We start from the raw sequence: 18,410 nt of genomic DNA, 5'->3' as shown, positions 1-18,410 counted from the left end.
CGTCTAAGGATCTTAACTGTTTTACAATCGCAGGTACACTAAACACTACGTCAGCCATCCTTTCGTACCATTGGCAATCCATCCCCCACCCATATGGAGCGAAGGGGATGAAGTAACGATAAATGGGAAAAAATACCGCCTGCAAGTCACCAGCTGCCACCTGTTCCGCGATACCACAAGAACTGCGTCACACTGTTGGGCAACGGTCGTAATATGTTCCAAGAAGCGCAGGTCAGCTGTCGTGAATGGGAGGGGGACGAGCAGATCGCAGTAGGCAAGTGACGGTCCGGCCCATCGCACGGAGGTGTCGAGTGGAAGCGGTAGGTGTGGCTGATGGCCTCAACGAGGCCCATCCCGGAAGCGGTGGGTCGGCCGCCGCTCTTGAGTGCCGCGCCAACTGGCAGAGTAGCGGCTGGGGCGGGCGAGCCGGAGCGGCCCGAGCACTTGAAGCAGCGGAGCGGACTGCGACAAGCGGGGGCCCGTGGGGCGACGCGTGCTCGAGTGTCCGCGGCGAGGCGCGCACGGGCGGCGGTGGCGAAGCGGGGGTCAGTGCGAGCCTTCAGCGAGGCTACGAGCCAGGCTAGGGGTCTGTCTGCGTAGGGAAAGTATGGCCGGCGTCGCCCTTTTGCGTTCATAGCGTCACTGCTCATTCATTGGCCGTTGTAGTGTACAGGATGATCAGCTGCAGCTGCCGGATGGTTTTAGGCAACCCGCAATGCCTCCAAATACCGCACACAACATTTTCATATTCTCTCGCTTGCTACATACTAACTACACTACTGGCCATTAAAATTGCTACACAACGAAGATGACGTGCTACAGACGCGAAATTTAACCGACAGGAAGAAGATGCTGTGATATGCAAATGATTAGCTTTTTCAGAGCATTCACACAAGGTTGGCGCCGGTAGCGACACTTACAACGTGCTGACATGAGGAAAGATTCCAACCGATTTCTCATACACAAACAGCCGTTGACCGGCGTTGCCTGGTGAAACGTTGTTGTGATGCCTTATGTAAGGAGGAGAAATGCGTACCATCAAGTTTCCGACTTTTATAAAGGTCGGATTGTAGCCTATCGCGATTACGGTTTATCGTATCGCGACATTGCTGCTCGCGCTGGTCGAGATCCAATTACTGTTACGCACAATGCCTTCAAATACCACGCACTAGATTTTCGTATTGTCTCGCTTGCTACACACAAACTACACTACTGGCCATTAAAATTGCTACACCACGAAGATGACGTGCTACAGACGCGAAATTTAACCGACAGGAAGAAGATGCTGTGATAAGCAAATGATTAGCTTTTCAGAGCATTCACACATGGTTGGCGCTGGTGGCGACACCTGCAACGTGCTGACATGAGGAAAGATTCCAACCGATTTCTCATACGCAAACAGCAGTTGACCGGCGTTGCCTGGTGAAACGTTGTTGTGATGCCTCATGTGAGGAGGAGAAATGCGTACCATCACGTTTCCGACTTTGATAAAGGTCGGATTGTAGCCTATCGCGATTGCGGTTTATCGTATCGCGACATTGCTGCTCGCGTTGGTCGAGATCCAATTACTATTAGCAGAAAATGGAATTGGTGGGTTCAGGAGGGTAATACGGAACGCCGTGCTGGATCTCAACGGCCACGTATCACTAGCAGTCGAGATGACAGGCATCTTATCCTCATGGCTGTAACGGATCGTGTAGCCACGTCTCGATCCCTGAGTCAACAGATGGAGACGTTTTCAAGACAACAACCATCTGTACGAACAGTTCGACGACGTTTGTAGCAGCATGGACTATCAGCTCGGAGACCATGGCTGCGGTTACCCTTGACGCTGCATCACAGACAGGAGCGCCTGCGATGGTGTGCTCAACGACGAACCTGGGTGCACGAATGGCAAAACGCCATTTTTTTGGATGAATCCAGGTTCTGCTTACAGCATCACGAAGGTCGCATCCGTGTTTGGCGACATCGCGTTGAACGCACATTGGAAGCATGTATTCGTCATCTCTATACTGGCGTATCACCCGGCGTGATGGTATGCGGTGCCATTGGTTACACGTCTCAATCACCTCTTGTTCGCATTGACGGCACTTTGAACAGTGGACGTTACATTTCAGATGTTGCTCTACCCTTCATTCTATCCCTGCGAAACCCTACATTTCAGTAGGATAATGCATGACCGCATGTTGCAGGTCCTGTACTGGCCTTTCTGGATACAGAAAATGTTCGACTGCTGCCCTGGCCAGCACATTCTCCAGATCTGTCACCAATTGAAAACGTCTGGTCAATGGTGGCCGAGCAACTGGCTCGTCACAATACGCCAGTCACTACTCTTGATGAACTGTGGTATCGTGTTGAAGCTGCATGGGCAGCTGTACCTGTACACGCCATCCAAGCTCTGTTTGACTCAATGCCCAGGCGTATCAAGGCCGTTATTACGGCCAGAGGTGGTTGTTCTGGGTACTGATTTCTCAAGATCTATGCTCCCAAATTGCGTAAAAATGTAATCACATGTAAGTTCTACCACAAAATATTTGTCCAATGAATACCCGTTTATCATCTGCATTTCATCTTGGTGTAGCAATTTTAATGGCCAATAGTGTATTAAGCCTAGCTTACACGACGACACTAGGTTGCAGGCAACTGCGCTGCCGGCCACTGCGCATGCGCACCGCGTTTTAGGCAACTCATCGGCGAAACTATACTCTTTCGGCGTGTTCCAACTTTGACGACAGTACTTGCATGAGGTTTGAGGTTACCTGCGTTCGCAGAGTGTAGACAAACTGAAATATGAAGTGGGGAACGGAGAATAATGTTCGCTTTTTGGAGGTCTATACTTTGCATAGGTGTTTGTGGGATTTAAATGATGCTGATTACAAAAATAAGCAACATATTGCTGCTCCTGAGACCATCACGTGTGATCAGAACACAGATAGTTTGACAATATCTGAGAGCCAGGGCAAAATTTATTGAATTAGGAGCGCATATACAACTGAATTAAGAAAAATACAAGCAAATCTAATTCTAACTGTGGAAATGCTCTAGTCTACAAGGCAAGAAACAATCGTACGACTTGGACGACTGGTTTTTTTCCGGGATATTGTTGACAGGAGTGAAGGCTAAAGAACTCAAGAAGCTGCATTCTTTATTCAGTATTTATCTATTTAAGATGTCGCAGAAGTGCTTTCCATTGATGTATGTTTGAATTTTGAAGTATTGCCACTGAACAGATCTATCTTCAAGAGAGTAGTTTGCAAACCATTATCTTCTTAATGTGGCCTACTTCGAATAATTACTGCAGTCAATGTTAATAACTGTTACTGTCAATGTTAATAATTATTGGTCTTAATTAAAAAGCGTCATCAGGAACTAAAACCGCATCTTATAGCATGCCGAGTGTTCTGGATTGTAATGCACGCAATGTGATACGTAATTTCAGTTCTGGCGGCAGTGGTTCATGCATTACAGTCTCTTTATTCCTTACCCATACTTAACTCTATTTAGAAGAAACGTGAACAGTTCTGGTGACATTCTAACATAATTGAAAGAACTTCTTGGGTCTTCCATTATTCATTATTTCAGCAAGGATGCTGAGCAACCGAGCTGACGTCTTTTCTTCATCCAGTCACGAATCGAAACACGTTTATTATTGTTTTCTTATGCAGCGATTCCACGCAACAAGCTTTAACTCCATCACAACTCATGCGACGTGCAACTACCGAAACTTTCATTTCAAACACGACTCAGGAACCCACAAAACGACGAAACTAAAGTGTATACTGGTTTCGCCGTGTCTACAGTCAAATATGAAACCATTTGCGTGCAAACTCATTCCACGCAACGAGTGGCGCAACCCAATATCGTCGTGTATATTATGCTTTAGTCCTACTGAAAAACTGGAGAGCATCTTTTTGTAAGAAATGTAATGTACTTCAATTTTGAATGAAGATGCATTTTCGCTAGAGGCCGTAGGTATCGAATTATTCTTGAAAAACGTACAAAAATGACCTTCAAACTCGTTTTTCCTGAATAACTTGAAAAATATGCCTTCCAGCGAAAATATATCCTAGTACAAGAGTTCATCACTTTAGATATCCTACAGAAAGGTCCTGTTCATTTTTTCTGTACGACTAATATGAGGGTAATCCCAAAAGTAAGATCTCCTATTTTTTATAAGTACATAGACCTGTTTATTTCTACAACGGTTTACATCAGTATGCAGCACGAACATTTAACTACTTTTCGACATAATCACCATTTCTATCGATGCATTTTTGGATACGCTGCGACAGTTTTGGTATGCCCATGTCATACCAGCTCGCCGCCATGCTGTTCAGAAAGTTATGACCCCCTTCTTTCACCTCACCTCGGAGCTGAATCGCTTTCCGGCCAAATGTTGTTTTAACCTACGTAACAGGTGATAGACACTGGCCGCCAAGTCAGGACTATAGGGTGGGTGGGTGATTATGTTCCACTGGAGCTGTTGCAAGAGAGCAACGGTTTGCCGAGCGATGTGTGGGCGGGCGTTGTCATGGAGAGTGTGTACGGCATTCCTCTTCTCCGGTTCTAAATTACCCGTTTGAGTTTTTTCAGAGTGTCACAGTACCTGTCAGCGTTAATTATGGCCCCAGCGATTCAACTTTGACGACGAGGTGAAAGAAGAGGTTCATAACTTTCTGAACAGCAAGGCGGGAGCTGGTATGACTTGGGCATGCAAAAACTGCCACAGCGTCTACAAAAATGCAGCGACAGAAATGGTGATTATGTCCAAAAATAGATAAATGTTCACGCTGTAAACTGATGTAAACCATTGTAGAAATAAACAGGTGTATGTACTTATAAATAATAGGAGACCTTACTTTTGGGATTACCCTCGTAGTCTGCATGCGGCGGGCGAGAGAATGTAAACATTTCACGCTTAGTTTTTGAAGGCGTTGTTGGTTGTGTAAAGCCACGGGTAGGGGCGGTTTAATCACCCTATATATGCACATTTATGATAAAAAGCAAGCTCAGCCAACTCTGGAAGGTGGAGTAGCTTTAGACACTCGAGTTTTTTCGAGATATTAAGTGTTTATAAAGGTTGTATTGGAACATTTTCAGACTAGACAACACTACTCTTGTGTGCAAAATTTAAAGATGATAGGAACGTTCGCGTGATATGCTACTGATAAGTAACACAGCTCGATGAAAAATGAAGTCTATATAGAAAGAACTGTTAAACTACAGTACAGAAGATAACTGAAAGAAATATGCAATGAGACCAACAGAAGGGGCACTTTTTCCGCCGCATTAGCTTCACGGCCAGCGTGGCGGATTGCTAAGCGAAGAGGCCTGTGTTCGATTCCTGTCCAGGTCGGAGATTTCTCCACTAAGAGACTGGGTGTTGTGTTGTCCTTGCATTCGTATCGTCATAATTGACGTTACACTGTTGAGAAGGCTGAACAGACACTGCCCGAAAGCCGATAAATCGAAAAAAAAGAAATTACACTTTTATTCGAAAGTAATAACTACACTGAAGTCACCGTGATCCATGATGGTGCCCTGGACATTACAAAAGTAGGGATATGGTTCATGATGCGATATGTAATCATTACAGGCGGCAGCGCATGTTCTGCAGCATGCATCCAAGCTGGCCAGAAGGGTGGTAAGAAGTTCTTGTCGTAAGGCTTTTCGTTAATCCAGCAACCTGGTTGCCAAGTGCTGGATGGTCGCTGGTGGATATGGACGTTCTCCAATACGTCTTCCTGCCCCATGGGATTTAAGTCGGGAGAATAGGCAGGCCAGTGCATTCTCCGAATGTCCTGGTTGTGACAACTTCTCCACTTGCGCAGTTTTATGCGGTCGCGCATTGTCATCCATGAAAATGAAGACAGAGCCGAATGAACCTAAGATAGTATGCATGGGAAAAACTGACCTGTTAACACGGATATCGCTGTTTTAGTGGCGAATAACCGGTATTTTTCGATTTGTTTTGTCTGAGTTATAACAGTTTTTTTTTCATTTTTTGAGAACAGTTGGATAAATACACCGGCATATCGATGTGCGCTAACAGAGCGCTAAAATGATTGTTTTTTTTAAAAAAAAAGAATGAATAATATTTATTCCAAGAATTTCCGTTGCTTTGAAATATAGGGTTACTGTAGAAAATAGGAAACGCAATCAGTGCTGTTTTAAGAAGAACGACAACAATTATAAACTAGCAACAAACGCATGACATCAGGATCGATACAGCTTTGCTGACTCAATAATATACGTGTTACCTTGTGGAGCGGCCTGTTAGACGCTATGTGAGAACGAGCAGTGCAAGAATTGCCCTCAGCTGGTCTGTACGGCAATTTATTGCTTGTTGTTCTCGGATATCGGGTGTATAGTTGTGATACTTCCAGTCACAAAGCGCGGTAGCAATGAACTGCAGCACTCCATTTGCTTTAAAAGATTAAATACTGGAGAAGGCACAACAATCTTGCGACCTCATATTGACAGAAGACATCCTCAATGTTTCTTGGAGGAAAAGGCGTATTTGATTATTACACCTATAGTTATATTGATATTGACTTGCTATAGACTTAGGATAGTAACTGAATCTACAATGAGATCGATTTCTGCCACAACGTCAACCTCATGTCGACCGGGTTATGGATTTTTTCTGCCGGGGATGGGTGTATGTGTTGTCCTCCTTATTTCATCATCATCATTATCATCATCATCATCATTCGTGACAGTGGCAAAACTGGACTGTGAACAAATTGGAACTTTGTACGCGCATTGATGACCGCTCAGTTGAGCGCCCCACAAACCAGTCATCATCATCATCATCAACCCATGTCGATCGAGACCTACTTTTCAACATCATTAGAATTTTCTTTGTTCGAAGCCTACGTTTATTTCTGGAAATAAATGTTGTTTCAGAGACCTGTTATTTTGAGCAGAGACTGGAAATGATAAAAAACGGTATAACCGAAAACAGGTTTCTCTTAGCGATAATCGCCATCCCTACTGATGACATGAATATCGGGAAGGAGTACAGTATCATAATAAGGTCGACCTGTGAATGCACCGTGTTCAAACTTTCGGAAGTCAGTACTCACAATTAACGTTATGCCTCCAGGCACCACAATACCTAGACCATCAAAATGATAATGTTCGACAGGGCTGGACATACCCCAATAAGGCGGGAGGTGGGAACACGAATTGAACTCAGGAACACCGTCGACCACGATTTTTTTGTTGGTCCAAGTGTTACGGTATAGGGGGACATAGTGTTACATATGAGTACTGACCTACCAAATCTTTGAATACGGTGCAATTTGCAGCCAAGGTTATTGTGACAGTACACTTCTACCCAATGTCGTCTCTTCAAGTGCGCATTCGGCCCTTACTTAATTTTTATGAATGACTATGTGCGGCCGGATCGAGAAGTACCGGTGGTGGAGCTCTTGAAATGAGAGAATATTCAGCGAATGGACTGTCCTAGCCGTTTCTCACTCTAAATTCTGATCCAGTGTGGAATGCGTTGGCGAGGCGTACTTCAGCATGTCCACATCAACCAACTGTCGAGCATTAGTTGTGAACCGCGCTGGTGGAGGGATGGAGCTCCCTACCTCAAGAACTCCTTGCCAACCTTATGGCCAAAACAAAGGCATATCGCAGAGCATGCTGTGCCGTCCACACTCATCACACGTCCTATTAACAGCACTGTCCCACATTTTCTAATGTCCATGGAGCATCATGAATCACTGCTACTTCAATGTAATTGTTATCTCTGAACAGAGGTATCATTTCCTTTCATCTCACTGCGTATTTCTTTGAGTAACCTTCTATACCCTAGTGTAGCAGTCCTTTCTACGCATGGACCAAGTTTCATCTTGCTACGTCACTTTCAAGAGGCGCATCATACGGACGTACTTTCGACCGTAAGTTTTGTACACCAATGGCTTATGAAAGTTGCACTGGAATATTCTTCACACAACCATTACTAAGGTTCGTTACTTCAGAGTATTACAAACCTCTTTGTCATAGGAATATACATTCGTTGATTTTATTATGTTTTTCGACCCTTTTCATTTTGTTCGTTTCCGTTTTTGGAGGGTTGTTGCGGAAATGAAACGTAGCGTATGCAAAAGTCATTCTGGTTACGAAAATTTCTTACCTGGGCTGTGAGTGGTTATAAAGATTAAACTTAAATAAGTCCGTCATACGCCTTACATAGGAACCGAGCAGGGTGGCGCAGTGGTTAGACACTGGACTCGCATTCGGGAGGACGACGGTTCAATCCCGCGTCCGGCCATCCTGATTTAGGTTTTCCGTGATTTCCCTAAATCACTCCAGGCAAATGCCGGGATGGTTCCTCTGAAAGGGCAAGGCCGACTTCCTTCCCAATCCTTCCCTAATCCGATGAGACCGATGACCACGCTGTATGGTCTCCTTCCCCAAACCAACCAACCAACCTTACATAGGAAATGCGCGACTTCAAACGCTCAGAACCGCGCTAAAATGTGCTTAAAATATACTCTGAAGAGCCAAAAAACTGGTACACCTGTACCATGTAGGGCCCCACGAGCATGCAGAAGTGCTGCAAAACGAGATGCCATGGACACGACTAATGTCTGAAGTAGTGCTGGAGGGAATTGATACCGTGAATCCTGCAGGGCTGCCCGTAATTCCATAAGAGAACGAGGGGATGGATATATCTTCTGAATAGCACGTTCCAAGGCATCTCAGATATGCTTAATAATGTTCATGTCTGGGGAGTTCGATAGTAAGCGGAAGTGTTTAAACTCAGAAGAGTGTTCCTGGAGCCACTCTGGGGCAATTCTGGAATTGTGGGGTGTCGCATTGTCATGCTGGAACTGCCCAAGTCAGTTCAAAATGGTTCAAATGGCTCTGAGCACTATGGGACTTAACTGCTGTGGTCATCAGTCCCCTAGAACTTAGAACTACTTAAACCTAACTAACCTAAGGACATCACACACATCCATGCCCGAGGCAGGATTCGAACCTGCGACCGCAGCGGTCGCGAAGTTCCAGACTGTAGCGCCTAGAACCGCTAAGCCACTCCGGCCGGCCCCAAGTCAGTCGGCATGCACAATGGACATGAATGGATCCAGGTGATCAGACAGGATGTGTACGTACGTGTCACCTGCAGAATCGTATCTAGACGTATCAGGGGTCCCATATCACTCCAACTGAACACGCTCCACACTATTACAGAGCCTCCACCGGCTTCAACTGTCCCCTGCTGACATTGAGGATCCACGGATTCATGAGGTTGTCTCCATACACTTACACGTCCATCCCATCGATACAATTTGAAACGAGACTCGTCCGACCTGGCAATACGGTTCCAGTCATCAACAGTCCAATGTTGGTGTTGACGGAGAGGTGTAAAGCTTTGTGTTGAATAATCAACAAGGGTACTGTGATGTTCCTGGCTGTGGCCGCCAGTATTTTATTTTGATAGAGGTTTAGTGGAAAGAACGCTCAGAGACTCATACTGAATTTCTCCAGGTCTCCCAGCTTCCAGATCTGACTTCCAAAGGGACACATAATTTACAGGACACGAATGGACCTTTGGCTCCGAAAGCCCATATCGATGATGTTTCGTTGTACGGTTCGCACGCTGACACTTGTTGATGGCCCATCATTGAAATCTGCAGCAATTTGCGGCAGGGTTGCACGGTTGTCACGTTGAACGATTCTCTTCAGATGTCGTTGGTCCCGTTCTCGCTAGATCTTTTTCCGGCTGCAGCAATATCAGATGTCTTCCCGGATACCTGATATTGACGGTATGCTCGTGGAATGGTCGTACCTCGGTGATGCTGTGTCCCATCGCTGGTGCGACGACTGTAACACCACATTCAAACTCACTTAAATATTGATAACCTGCCAATTGTAGCAGCAATAACCATTCTAACAACTGCGCCAGACAATTGTCGTCCTACTCAGGCGTTGCCGACCGCAGCGCCGTATTCTGCCAGTTTACATGTATTTGGATGCGCTTGGATATACCAGTTTCTTCTGCGCTTCAGTGTAGTTCGCTCATTCCAAAAATAGAGGCATGAGCCATTCGCATGCAGAACTGCATGTCTTACCACATGATACAATTCAATGATCACCAATTCAAAGTCAAAAGAGGGAACACTGGTCACGGGAAAAAAAACGAAACATCGCTATAACAAGACCAAAAACATACATATTTCAATGTCGTGAGCTACATTTTCCTCTCTTCAAAGTATTTACGCTATCTGAACAACAAACCTATTCTGCTGGCCTACTAGTGTTGTACAGCAATTCTGTCATCATAGGGCAGGTGTGCGATTTCAGTGATTTAATCAAAGTAAGTGGAACAAAACTAAGGCCACTTTTTCGTACTCAACGTAATTACTGCATTTTGGAGTCCAATGTCAGTAGCCAGACTAATTACACTTTCAGGCGTGGCGACTGACATATCACTGGAATGAGCGACTTGTATTCTAAGAGCATTTTCGTGTTGTTCTAAGCTTTCAAGGTCCCACAGTCCCCTCGTTAGTACTTATTTTCTACGTCGGGAGAAATTTAATTCAACAAGCAAAATTCATAATATATTTATTAAATTAAGAGAACAGTCCTAAACGTAAATTTTATTGTAATTTTCAGTGACACACTTATCATACATTATGTATAGTGAAAGCTGTTCAGGTCTCTACGGGCACAACGCTCCTAGATACAACCCTCACTAAATTGGCGTATAATCACACCTTCTTCGAAGGTCCCATTGATCGTATAGTATTGTTTCCTGTTCATCACTGAGTACTCTCGCAATAAAACTTGTAATTTCCTAAATCATGTTTCATGCCCACCTGTTGATTTCCCCGAAAATGTGAAAGCCTGTCGCGTAGTGCTCATATCAAATACTTCTACGCATCGCTTCCTTTTTTTTTAGTCTTCTGACTGGTTTGAAGCTGCTCTCCACCAACTCCTCTGCTATGATAACATCTTCGTCTCAGAGTAGCTCTTGCAACCTACGTCCTAAATTATTTGTTGGATGTATTCCACTCTCTGTCTTACACTACAGTTTTTGTCCTCTACAGCTCCCTCTAGAACTATGACCATGGAAGGGATTCTCTGACGTCCTAACAGATGTCTTATCATCCTCTCCTTCCCCTTGCCAGAGTTTTCCATATATTCCTTTTCTCTCCGATTCTGCACAGAAGGCCTTCATTCTTCACCTTATCAATCCATCTAATTTTCAAAATTTCTTCTGTAGTACCACATCTCAGATTCTTCGATTCTCTTCTGTTCCGGTTTTCCCAAAGTCCATATTCCACTACCGTACAATGCTGAGCTCCAAAGGTACATACGCAGAAATTTTTTCCTCAATTTAAGACCTATTTTTGATACTAGTAGACTTCTCTTGGCCAGGAATACCCTTTTTGCTAGTTCTAGCTAGCTTTATGTGTCCTCTTTTGCTCCGTCCATCATTGGTTATTTTGCTGTCTTAGTAGCAGAACTGCTTAACTACATCTACTTCGTAACAAACAATCCTGATGTTAAGTTTCTCACTGTTCTCATTTCTGCTACTTCTCATTACTTTCGTCTTGTCTATATTCGATTTATTCTCAATTCATATTCTGTACTATTCATTCCATTCAGCAGATGATGTAATTCTTCTTCACTTTCACTCAGGATTGCAAAGTCATCAGCGAATCGTATCATTGATATCCTTTCACATTGAATTTTAGTTCCACTCTTGAACCTTTCTTTTATATCCGTTACTGCTTCTTCTATGTATAGACTGAACAGTACGGGCGTAAGACGACATCCCTACCGTACGCCTTTATAATCCGAACACTTCGTTCTTGGTCGTCTGCTTTTATTATTCCCTCTTGGCTCTTGTACTTATTGTTTATTACCCGTCTCTCCCTATAGCTTACCCATATTTTTCTCAAAATTCTCGCACTAGTCACCTTGTGCAGCCTTCGGAATTGTGTGGATGATATTTTTTGAGAAAGTCAGATGGTATGCCGCCAGACTGATACATTCCACACACCGACGTGAGCAGTCGTTTTGTTGTCACTATCCCCAATGATTTGAGAAATTCTGATGAACTGTTATCTATCCTTTCTGCCTTATTTGATCTTAAGTTCTACAAAACTCTTTTAAATTCTGATTCTGATACTGGATCCGCCATATCTTTTAAATCGTCTCCTGTTTCTTGTTCTATCACATCAGAGAAATATTCACCCTCATAGAGGCTTTCAATGTATTCTTTCGACCTATCTGCTCTCTCCTCTGCATTTAACAGTGGAATTCACGTTGCACTCTTAATGTTACCACCGTTGCTTTTAATGTCACCAAAGGTTGTTTTGACTTTCCTGTATGCCGAGTCTGTCCTTCCGACAATCATATCTTTTTCGATGTCTTCACATTTTTCCTGCAGCCATTTCTTCTTAGCTTCCCTGCGTTTATTTCATTCCTCAGCGACCTGTATTTGTGTATTCCTGAATTTCCTTTAACATTTTTGTACTTCCTTCTTTCATTGATTAACTGAAGTACCTCTTCTGTTACCCATGGTTTCTTTGCAGTTGTCTTCTTTTGGCTATATTTTTCTTTCCAACTTCTGTGATTGCCCTCTTTAGAGACATCCATTCCTCTTCAACTGTACTGCCTACTGAGCTATTTGATATTAGCCTGAAAGAACTTTAAGCGTATCTCGTCATTCCTTACTACTTTCGTATCCCACTTATTTGTGTATTGATTATTCCTGACTAATCTCTTAAACGTCAAGCTACTCCTATTACTAACGTCTCATGTATGGCGTGGTTCTTCAGTATTTGGTTGTTATACAAAGAAAAGGTAAAAATTCAATTCTATGTGGTATGTGTATTTTTTTTAGGTACAACCTCTAATTGCTTTGTCGGATACAATTCAATCGTATCGGAGTGGGGGAGTAACATTTCCATTCTTATTACCTGGGCTAGACATTGCCACACTCTCCAATATACAGAATAAAAAAAATAATACTACTTACTTGTAGTTTCACACATCATTCCTATGTTAAGTTCACTCGCCGAAAAATTCGGTAGAAATATCTTACTTGTTGTCTCTCTGAAACGCTCTATTATTTTGATTCGCGTGAGTGGTCATGTTCTGCCATTGATGTTGCAGTAGTGCTTTAGATGCTTGCAGTAGGACTATAATTTGGGATTTGAGCCCAATGTGTTCTGCTATCCGGTACTACCAAACCTTCAGACATTGATGAAGTAGAGCACTAACTTCAATCGGACCGTTTCGGACGCCAGCAGCTAAAATTCTATGCAGAACGTTTCGATAAATATCTGTTGTCTTGAGGATAAACCCAAGTTTTCGTGCTGCTCTCATTTATTAACATCCAGGTGTGGATCCGAGGGGCAGATGGTTGATCATGGGAATCATAGGATGTCGTAACCTCCCCCCCCCCCCCCACCCAACAAAAATATTATTTTTCAAAGGACGAAGTATGAGAAAATACAAATAATCTGTTTGAGAGATAATTGAACCAAGTTTTTCACATGTTGTCAGTATGTTATTGGTTACAATATCAATTTTTTAAATTTTTTAATCAAGTAATTTGATAATGTTACTGCTGGTACTTCCAGAACACACATGAGAAACATTTTCTCTCATGTTACCTTACTTATCACTTTCAAAATGTGGAAGGTTCTTCTTAGTAATTAGATAAACAAATCTGTGTACACCAGGACAGAAAGAAGGTCAGCATCGGTCGTAACGCCATCTCTCTATTTTATTGCATTGCAGATCTAGATTTAAACTGACTTGCAGCTACCTAGATTTCCAATGCAATAACGAAGGCAGATGGCGTTATGACCGACTGTGACCTCTCTGTTCTGGATTACATCACGGTCGTGGGGCACAAACATTCCCATGCAATCGAATACGTTGAAAATTCGTGTACCAGTGTAAGACGTGTATATTTCTATTGTCTATTGTCAAACCACAATTTATGAAAGATGTTTAAATTTTATTAATAGGATTAAGTGGGAATTATTAATATTTGTCATGTTGGAAATAACTGTGGTAGCAGGGAATGTCTGCACCAAAGTATTCTTGGCAGGAGAGACCACACATTGATATAATTTTAAAAAGGGCGGGAGAGACCGCGTATCGATACATTTTAAGAAAAGAGCGGGAAAGACCGCGCATTGATACATTTTGTAACGGTAGCAGTGATTGTCTGCACAAGAAAGCATTGTTGGCAGGAGAGACCGCACTTTAGCGTTCGTAGGAAGTCAGTAGTAAGCGAGATGTGAAGCGAGTCGGTAGCAGGTCTGAAGAGAGGGGTTGAGAGGAGCAGTGTGCCTGCCAGCTACCAGCTATGATTTACAAGAGATAACTATTATCATAAGAGGAACTAATGTTATTGAATTATTTTCTTTGCGAAACTCAAGACTACTGAAGTTATGTTTGCGCAATGCTAGTTGGTTCAAATGGCTCTGAGCACTATGGGACTTAACATCTACGGTCATCAGTCCCCTAGAACTTAGAACTACTTAAACCTAACTAATCTAAGGACATCACACAACACCCAGTCATCACGAGGCAGAGAAGCAATGCTAGTTGTAAGATTATTGTAAAATGTAAGTCTCTTTTGAACGTTTGTAAAATCATTTCATTACCAGCAGTAAATATCTGAAGAAATGTTTTCAGAATATAATTAATTTTTACCAGCAATGTTGCATTACTGATTATAATCCATCCCAAAAACCATCAACGTTAAACTTTGCAAAAATTTTATTGTTGTCAAGAAAAAATGTGACTATGAATTACGTAACTTCAGTCAAATTAATTAAAGATTTGCTATTAAAGAATAACGTCAGCTTTGGTTATAAATACAGCCATTTATTATGACAGCTCACCAGCAGTTAATAGAGTATAGTAAACCAGAGTAAGTATATTCATGTCACAGTTCGATGTAGCAGTCAGATGGTGATCCAGTAACAGTAAAAAATGTAAGGAACACTTTTGGGTTATTGCAGATAACGATTGAGGGTCACGACGACGACACATACTATGTTTCGCTGAAATAATCAGAGAAGCACTTTTAATAAGCAGCAATTAAATTTCTATGCGAAGATTGAAAAACAGAATAAATTTCAAAGGGAAGATTACATTTGTCATTATTAAGCAAGAGATAGATATCCTAGGGGAAGGTTTCATAGCTTATTGTAGAAGGGAAGTTGCTTAAACAAAAAGAAAGAGATACAGATGAGACGGGAAGGTTTCACTTGGCGACATCCAATCAGTAAGACTCTTTAGTGAATATACTGTGAAAATGAATATACTGACTCTGACAATTGTATGAATAAGCTAGTGTTGAGTGGCGCAAAGCTTATACTAAACTGTATACCTTTAATTCACAGCACATCGGCAATTCTGTTTGCTCTGTTGATTCTGCGTTGAAAAGTGTTTGTTCAGTGTAGAATCCGCTTTAAACAGTGATATATTTAGTTGCGTGTGCTAATTAAAGACAATGTCCTGCAGAATAATTACTCGTTCTCAAAGCGATAAAAGTGTAGAAAATAATTACGAGAAATTCTTTTCAGGAATGGACAGAAATAATACGTGTGAAAAACCCAATAGTGGAACGCTAGGTGAACAGACATTCCAGAGTAGTACTAATATGGAATCTTTTGACAATCAACTTCAGAAATGCCAACTGATAATGAGACATTACTGGAAAATAATTTGTTTTTAAATACAAAAGACACTACTCACCCATAAATTACGCGTAGCAGACATAATAGTTTCAGTAACGAAACCGCTATAATGCAGTCAAATAGTGTGACTCCATTACGTGCCGAAACAAAGGGTACACAGCTACACAACCTGCGTAGCAGATTCCACAGTTTTATTGACAAAAATTCTGAAACCACGGAAGAGGTGACATGATTACAATCGTCTGAGTATGCTCAAATGAACACAGATGTGCAACCTTTAACAACGAATACAAATACACACCGAAGTCAATCCGAAACGGATGCAATAATGGCAATTTTGCTACAAGTGAGACAAGACGTGAATCAAAAATTTAACAGAAGGGCACAAGAATAAGCAGACCTAAAAAACGAAATCAAGGTAGTCGCTGAAAAATGTTCACAATCAAACCAAGAATTACACGCCAAGATTCAAGAAATATCAGGTAAATAAGAAGCATTCGCGGTTAGAATACGAGAAACAATGACGAAGAACTTTTCTAAACAAAACGCTCACATTGATGAACGTTTTAACAATCACACAGAAAACTCTTTGATACGTCACCGCAAACTGGTGCGATCGCAGGATAAAGAACGAAAAGAACTATTGCAAACAATTAATAAACAGCGACACGACGACAACAAGAAAGTTTTTGCTCAGGGAAAAACTTACGTCGACAATCACAAACACTCGATTTCGGAAGAAATCGAAACGGTTTAGGAGACAAATATTCAAATACAAGAGAGGCTCACGGAAATCCTATCCCACACAATTGAGGCGAAAATTTCTACTGACACAGAAATCCAGAACATTAGGGTTAAATTAACAGAAGAAGTCCAGACACTAACTGACGAAATGGAACACATACAAATCAATCAAGACCCAGAAAACGTGATAGCAGATTTTAAGAAAGTAACCAAAAGTAATTGTAAATTACTAAACGAACTGACAGAAAAGATGAACGAACTCACTACAAAAATAGACCTGTTAGATACTAACAATGACAGTAAATCACATGACACTACACCAGTCTCAGTTCAACAGATTTATAATAGTAAACATACGCAAATTACAAATGAGCAACAAACAATCACAGACCTAGAATCACACAATAATTTGTTACATCAGAAAATCAATTCTTTACAGCAAGGGATAGCTGACACACAAGAAACAACTGCAAACATACAATTCCAGCAGAAAACACGCTGTTACGACATGCCTCAGATGCACAACACATATAATGTCGGTAGACTTCAGACAGCAAGAGATCTTAACCAGACAGAAAGACACATAAATTCATATTCACAACATTACGAAAATAAATACACACAAAGACATGACGGTTTCGACCACAAGCATTTCCTTTCAGTGAGAAAGTTTAAAACATTTAGAAGCGACAGGACGCAAATACATTCACTGGACTGGATCCAACAATTCAATGCGGCACTCCCACCATCATGGCCAGATCAACATAAGCTAGAATTTATTATTAGTTTTCTTGAAGGGGAACCAGCGAGAACACTGCGACCAATTGCTAGACAGTGTTTTTCAGGAAGCATTTCTAGCAGCATATCGGTCAGATACCACACAGACTAGCATTAAAGATCTGCTTACTAGTCTGCCAAATTTCGAGAATTCTACTTTCCCAACAATCACACAATTTTTCGAGAATATGGTTGAACAAAACCAATACCTCAGTGAGCCATACAGTCAATCCGCATTAATACAGCTGTGTATTTCAACACTCCCCAGAGCATGAAAAAAGTCCTTATTAACAGGCCAGCAAAAGGACAGCGTGTACGCATTTAGGGACATCCTGCATTTGCTAGAGGTACACCAGGCAGATTATGCGTTTGTTAATAAGAACTTTCCACGACATAACGCAAACCAGACAAACATTGCTAATTTTAAGCAAACATGATTTGGCAATAACAATCGTAATAAACACTTTCACAGCAAAATGAAAATTTTAATCGTGAATACACACAGGGATTTAATGAACACCAGTATAACAACAATGTACGTTACATTTCAACACGGCAACAAAGCCATCCAAATAACACGACACATATACGACAGGAAATGCCGAACCGGTCAAACTTTCACATGACTCATCGCCTAGAAAATGCGTCAGGTGCAAGCAATTACATGGGTGAGCCGCAAAATACACAAAACTAACAAAGACAGCCTTTTCAGAGAAACACGCGTGCCTCGCCGTATAACCACAGTTATAACGACAGAAGGAGATAAAACGAACACCGACCGCGAAGGATATTCTACAATGATAATTTTCATAGGAATTCAAACAGTGCACAACAACCAAGTCATCGTATGAATGTACCAGACACAAGATTTCATCCGCCACCTACCGCTAATAATCAAAACGGTAGAACAGTACAGCTAATAGAAAACACACAACACTTCCTGACAGAAAATGAAATGTTAGAACATTTATGACTAGAGATAGCCTGTGATGAATCTCTTAATGACGACACTATGGATAAGGACAGAGAAAAGGTAACGATAGAGAATGCCATTACATTCGACGACGTGCGAGACACATTGTTAAAAAAAACCGATCATGCAGAATATGCCACCCAATAAACCAGATAAATTTAAAGTCACAAAATATTTTAGCAATGATTGATTCAGGCTCACCAATGTGCATATTTAACGAA

The sequence above is a fragment of the Schistocerca americana genome, chromosome 6, assembly GCF_021461395.2.
Source record: "Schistocerca americana isolate TAMUIC-IGC-003095 chromosome 6, iqSchAmer2.1, whole genome shotgun sequence".
Classification (NCBI taxonomy): domain Eukaryota; kingdom Metazoa; phylum Arthropoda; class Insecta; order Orthoptera; family Acrididae; genus Schistocerca; species Schistocerca americana.
The sequence above is the reverse complement of the archived record's forward strand: the minus strand, read 5'-3'. Positions refer to the sequence as shown.